We start from the raw sequence: 6,900 nt of genomic DNA, 5'->3' as shown, positions 1-6,900 counted from the left end.
ATTTGCCCTTTTCCACTCCTCTGGAATCTCTTCTGTCTTCCATGACTTTTCAAAGCTAATCGCTAATGGCTCAGATACCTCTTCAGTCAGCTGCTTGAATATTCTAGGATGTATTTCCTCAGGCCCTAGTGACTTGAAGACATCTAACTTTCCCAAGTAATTTTAACTTGTTCTTTCCCTATTTTAGCCTGAGATCCTACCTCATTTTCACTGGCATTCAGTAAGTTAGACATCCAATTGCTACTAATCTTTTTGGTGAAAACTGAAACAAAGCAAAACTTTCTTGGGCAGTATCCAGACCCTCTCATCAGGTTTTCTTACTCACGCACATCTAACTCCTCAACCTGGGTGTCTTCAGCTGAATGCACTTCTCTTTTCTGCATTTGGGATCTTCAGTGGTTTGCAAAATGATTATTTCCCCCACAGGTATGACAGTTTCCCAAAGAAAAACACTGTTTGGGGGGGTCATGCTGTGATCCACACCTGCCATATAACCCAGCCTCTCCCCTAGTAGTGATTTTTCATAGCAGGTGGTTCCACTCTTTGATTTGACCTTTTCTGGCTATATTATGTTAGCCCCTTCTGGTGAATTCAGCTTTCACAGTTTCTGCTGCCCTGCATATCTGGAGAGATTTATCTAAAGTTAAATCTCCTTCATCATAGAATCATAGAAGATTAGGGTTAGAAGAGACCTCAGGAGGTCATCTAGTCCAACCCCCTGCTCAAAGCAGGACCAACCTCAACTAAATCATCCCAGCCAGAGCTTTGTCAAGCTCAGCCTTAAAACCCTATAAGGATGGAGCTTCCACCACCTCCCTAGGTAACCCATTCCAGTACTTCACCACCCTACTAGATTCAGAGTGGTAGCCGTGTTAGTCTGTATCAGCAAAAACAACGAGGAGTCCTTGTGGCACGTTAGAGACTAACAAATTTATTTGGGCATAAGCTTTTGTGGGCTAAAACCCACTTCATCAGATGCATCAAGTGAAAAATACAGTAAGCAGTATATATATATATATATTACAGCACATGAAAAGATGGGAGTTGCCCTACCAAGTGGGCGGGGGGGTTCAGTGCTAACAAGGCCAATTCAATTAAGGTGGAAGTGGCCTATTCTCAACAGTTGACAAGAAGGGGTGAATATTTACAGAGGATATTAAACTACAAAATGAGGTTGGCATAACTATGTTGCTCAGTACTCTGAGCAGCATAGCTAACCAACTTAAGTTCCATGTAGATAGCACTGGGTCAACGGAAGAAGTCTTCTGTCAACCTAGCTACTGCTTCTTAGGGAGGTGGATCAGCTATGCTGACACTACCTCCGATCGGTATAGGCCGTGTCTAGATTGAAGCTGCAGTGGAGCAGCTTTGCCACTGGAGCATTTTAAATGTAGACAAGCCCTTAAAGTTGTTATAAATTTCCAATGCTTCCTCCTCCACAACGTGCAAAAAGACAGATAATTTCACGTTGTCATTTTTCTCCTCTGCCCCTACGGCTGCTAAATACAATTCAAATCTATATTGGAATTTTTTCTGGTTCTCTGCAACATTGTCTGACATTTGCAGACTGCATCCATTTTGGCTTTCTTCCTGTCTTAGGCTAGTCAAGCTACTATTGTGTTCATAAAATACAAACAAAAGCCTTTGTCATTCTCTGTTTGCTGCTCCATGTCTTCCTGTTCCCTCTGCTTTCAGTTTCAAACCCAGGAGTTAACCTCAAAACTCCTGCAAGTCTCTTTCTCATTCAGCACTTTTGACACCATGTAATGGTCTTGGGGTTCATTAAACAACAAAGCAGTAAATGAGAAAGGCATAAAACTTTTAATAAAATGTACGCAGGGTCTGAATGAGCTCTTCCCTGATATCTAGTGATGAGCTGGGGGAGAGGCCTTCAGGAGACGACCTTGTTTGCATAGACATGTTCACTCTGCCTAGGTCCGCAGCATGATGGAGCTGCTTTGCCCAAATGATCACTTTTGGCTGGTGTTGGCTAACAAATCACTTTGTTATTGGGGCAGCGGTAATAAAGGGTGTTATTCTTGTGTGAATAAAGGGCAGCAGAACTGTGCTTGGCATGCCCTGATTGAGTGTTTCACCCTCAACTGAATTGCACTCACTAAGCAGCCGGTAGGAGGTGGCAAAGACCAGTGTACGCGAGAGAGGGTGGAGACAGGTGTTTCTACTGTGTGGGTTCTGTCTAAGGATATTAGACATCATTTGACCCTCCTCTTCTCTGCTGCACCTCTCTAAATAGCTCTCTTAATAAAAAGGAACATGGATTCCTCTCCTGTTGTTACCTAGCCCGTGGTAAATGAAACACTAGTGCACGGTTGGGTTCCGGGGCAAGACATTGGTCCATAGCTGGACTGCAAAATGCTGTTGGCCGGGACTGATCACAGCCAGTGAGACACTGACTCACTCAGACTAGGGTGTCTCAACAGAAAATTGCCACAGCTGAGAAAGCCCTAAGGGAGGGAGACCGCACAGATGATCCAGCTGCCCCAGGCATGCAACTCTGGGAGAGAGACGAAGGGCCAAAGCCACTAGATTGTTGGGGATTGCGTGGCAGGGAGGTGTGAACCAAAGCAGCAGAACAAAGGGAGTCAGACAGGACTCGTGACAGCTATCTCAGGACCCATCCAGTTCTGAAACCGCATGGGTCTTTGGATGAGTTAAACCATAGGCTCCCTATGGCCCCAAAAAGCCATACTGGGTCACGGTAACAGCCATGCATCATCCAAGCTATGCCCCCAGGGCACTCAGAATGAGGAGTCACAAAGAGGGTGATGACAAGTCCCAGTTTCAAACATTGCTTTGTATTCAGCAGCTGCCTCACTGGCCATTAGCTGTCCCCCAGCTGCCACAGAGCTTAGATTGTAACCAGCATGTGCATGGGATGGTAGACCAGAACCCCTCTTCAGACCTCAGCACCGTTCTTCTCTCATGAGCCCAGCTCCGCCTGGGAAGGAGCAGAGCTCAAGATGTTTTATTATGGAATTCCTTTGATCTCTTGACACTGGAGGCCATTTCAGGACAGGGATGGAGAGACTACTCCAAACTGAGCCAGGCACCTTAGCTCCATCTCTCTGAACCAGTCCATCTCCTCTGCATTTACCCTGTGAGCAGGAGCTGTTCTAGGCAGTGCATTGTACCTCAAAAGCAGCAGATGCTGTGTAGGGAGTTCTAGGCAGCTCTCTGTGCCACGTGCGTTACAGAGCATGCTGCCTGGGCTCTGATCATCATTCCTCTCTGCTGCTTCATTGAACTGTCCCACAGGCAGCTGTTTGATTTTATCATGGATTCAGACTCCTTTGCTCCCACATACTCGCCCCATAGATTGTCAGGGTATACTACATTGGAAAGAACCTTGTTTGAAGACTGTTCGCAGGGGCTCTGCCCCCAACTGGCTAGCCCAGCACTGCCCACCACAGGCTTCTTGCACCTTCCTCTGAGACACATCTGACAGGATCCTGGGCTAGCTGGACTCTGACACTGATGCAGCTGGATGGTTCCACTGACCCCAGTGCCCCCTGTGCTGTGACTGAGACAATCCAGCCCCACACGCACACAGAGGGGGCAAGTCACTAAAAAAGTCATCAACATTTATTTTGTTTGCAAATTTCACTTAAAACTTGCTCCCCCAAATCAAGGAGGTAACACCCTAAGAGCTGCCTGCTCCGCTCATCAAGGCCCCAGGCACAGACAGCTCATCATCCCCAAGGGCAAAGGTGCTCTACTGTTGCCCCTGCCGGCAATGGGGCAGACAGACACAGTCTGCAGCTCCACCTTCTTGCCCTTGGATGGCACTTAGCCAAGGCCCCGGCCCCTTGAGCTCATCAACGATCGCAAGGGGATCAGCCCTGCGGTCCAGGCCAAACATCAGCCCTGCTTCCCCCACTCTGCCTCCCTATGGGCCCTGGCAGGTCACAAGAGACGTTTCCTTCCTGTGACCCCAGCAACCAGCTGCTGTGTCCACCCTGGAGGAGGCTGCTGCTTGGTGGCTGGGAGTGATCCTCAGAGAAAGCCTGTTGGCACTCTGCACTGGGAAGCACTGGAGAAGTGTCATCTCCTGCGCAGACTCCCTGGCCTCAGGCCACTTTGCATGCACCAAGGCTGTGGCAGCCACGAACTATCCATGAGACCCTGAGTGCCAACTCCAGAACCCCCGCCAGCCAGCTAGGTAGGGCGCAGGATTCCACCCGAGAGGCCGTCTAACCAGGAACTGCCCTCTGTGACATCATGAGGGCGATGAGGCCGAGGAATGGCCATCACAAACTCTGCCCCGACTCCAAGGAGATCGACTGCACCAAGGCAGAGTGCAGGGGGAGTCCATGGAAGCACAGCAGTGCAGCTAGGAGTGGGAGCTAGGCAGCCCATGGTACAGGCTAGAGGAGCAAAAAGTGCTGCTCATCCCGGGACTCTGTCCCTTGGAGCAGTTCTCTTCGAGGAGATGTGTGCGATCACTGGTGCCCACAGAGCTGTCCTCAGCGGTACGGCAATGGGCTCTCCCTGTGCTCCAAGCTGGCGACTGCTTGCCATGTGGCAGGGGAGGGCGGGGGGAGAATGGGGACACTTTGCTTGGGGGGACAGGCGCTAGTTCTCCGGGCCAGAAGTCCAACCCTGCCCCCCTCAGCTATTGCGCTCCTGTTGTTCAGCCCACAGCTTCCTGCTTCTTGGGAGAGGCTCCACTCCTGCTTCTTTCCCCCCCCCCCCCCCAGCCCTGGCACTTGCTGTTTATCACCATCCCTGGCCTGCGCTCCTTCTGCCCACCCCACGCGGATGCAGCTCTTGCTCATCAGCTGCTCAGCTCTGGTTAGAGACATGCAGGCTGGTGAGGAAATGCCAAATTAGTGTGTCACTCTGCAATCCACACGGATTGCCACGTGCCCATGGCAGCTTCCCACTTGGCTTCCCAGTTCCAGGCCTAACCTTGCAATGCTGCTGGCTGGAGCAGTGGTGGAAACTCCAACTCAGCACTCAGGGGCCCTGGAGACCTCTGTCATCAGCAGGCTGGGGACAAAGAGATTGACTGAAGTCATTCCCTGCTACAGGCCAATTCATTAGAATTCACAGCAAGCCCGAGAGGCTGCACAGCTTTCCTGTGGGCGTGGTGCCGCTTGTGTTATTCCCAGCTTAGGACTGGCACGCAGACAGCCAGACCCACACACAGCACTCAACACCATGTGAGACGCCCACAGTGCAGGGCAAGCATGCTGCTGCATTCTCCCAGCCAACCTGCCTGAGCCCCCCAAGAAACTAGATCTCCACAGCTAACAGAAAAAGGGGCTGGACCCACTCCAACAAGCACGCCATGGCCCACTCCCACAATGCACCACTCAACCTCACTCCCACTAGAATGGCTGGACAGCCCCACCCTGGCCAGCTCTACATGCTCTCCGGGTGGCACCAGTGCAAAGACTCGGGGTCTGGCCAGCACGTCACAAAGATCTGCTCAGAGGAGGGCTGCCCACGCTGCAGCACAGCCTGGGGAGAGCTGACAGGACATGATCTCTAGTGTAGAAGCGGCCACTGCACAAACCCAGAACTGGTACACAGGCCTCCCAGTAGGGCTGTTGCCTATATTGAAAGACAGCCCAGGAGATGTCCACTCTAAGCAAGCCTTCCCTCTGACATGGCAAACTGTGTGCTCGGCCCTGCACCTCAGTGACTGGTTCAGGCAGGGCAGACACAGGCCGGCACAGTCCACAAAAAAGGACTCAAGCAGCAAGCTGTGCATACTGGATCCCGACCCGCTCCTGGCTGCTGGGGACAGCGTGCAGCAGCCGTGCCTGAGCCCAGGGCCGGTGCATCCACTAGGCAAACTAGGCAGCCGCCTAGGGCGCCAAGATTTGAGGGCACCAAAAAGCGGTGCCCAAAATGTCTGGGATACTCACCCGGCGCCGGCTAAATGTATAACCCTCTTTGATCAGCTCCGGCCGGCCAGGAAGTGATGTCATTCCTCCTCCGGCCGCCAGGGGCGCTGCGCTGCTCCCTGCTGCTCTGGCTCTTCCCCAGGGCCCAACCCCTCCCCTGAGCTCTGCAGCAGGGCCGGGGCTGCAGGAAGTAGAGACCCGGCCCCAGCCATGCTGCTGGTGAGTGCTGGGGGGTGGTTCCCCCCTGCCCCCAAGCCAGCCCCAACCCCCCGGAGGCCTGCACCCCCTGGAAGCCAGACCTCCCCCCTGCAGACCTGGGGCACCCCCACACACAGGGGGGCTGCGTAGGGCCCAAGAATATCTAGGGACGGCCCTGGTACCTGCCACCCTGCCCTCAGCCAGCCCCACAGCCCCTGCCCTGCCTGCAGCCAGCCCCGCACCCCCGCCTCCATCCAACTCCTGCAGCACCCCCGTGCCCCAAGCCAGCCAGCCCCACACCCCCGTCTCCAGTCAACCCCGCACCCCATCTCCAACCAGCTCTGCATCCCCCCTGCCCTGCCCAAAGCCAGCCAGCCCCGCACCCCCCTTTCTCCAGCCAGCCCCTGCCGCACCCCCGGACCCAAAGCCAGCCAACCCCACACCCCCATCTCCAGCCAACCCTGCACCCCAGCTCCGCATCTCACCTGCCCTGCCCAAAGCCAGCCAGCCCCACACACCCCGCCGCAAGCCAGCCAGCCCCACACCATGTCAGGTTATTCATTTATTTTCATTAAATATGTAATCTAAATAATGAAATTAATAAATTTTCAAGCTGAATATGTATTAATTCTAATGAACAATGCCATATTATGCAGTATTCATTTCTAAAAGTTTATAATAAGCGATGCTCCGGGGGGAGGGGTGGGGTGGGCACAAGGTGGAAGTTTTGCCTAGGGCACAAAATATCCTTGCACCGGCCCTGCATGAGCATGGTTAGCGGTGCTCTGGTGCCAAGAACCAGCGGACTTTGGAGACCCTCCCAGCCAGC

The sequence above is a fragment of the Emys orbicularis genome, chromosome 7, assembly GCF_028017835.1.
Source record: "Emys orbicularis isolate rEmyOrb1 chromosome 7, rEmyOrb1.hap1, whole genome shotgun sequence".
NCBI lineage: Eukaryota > Metazoa > Chordata > Testudines > Emydidae > Emys > Emys orbicularis.
This window is presented reverse-complemented; position numbering follows the sequence as displayed.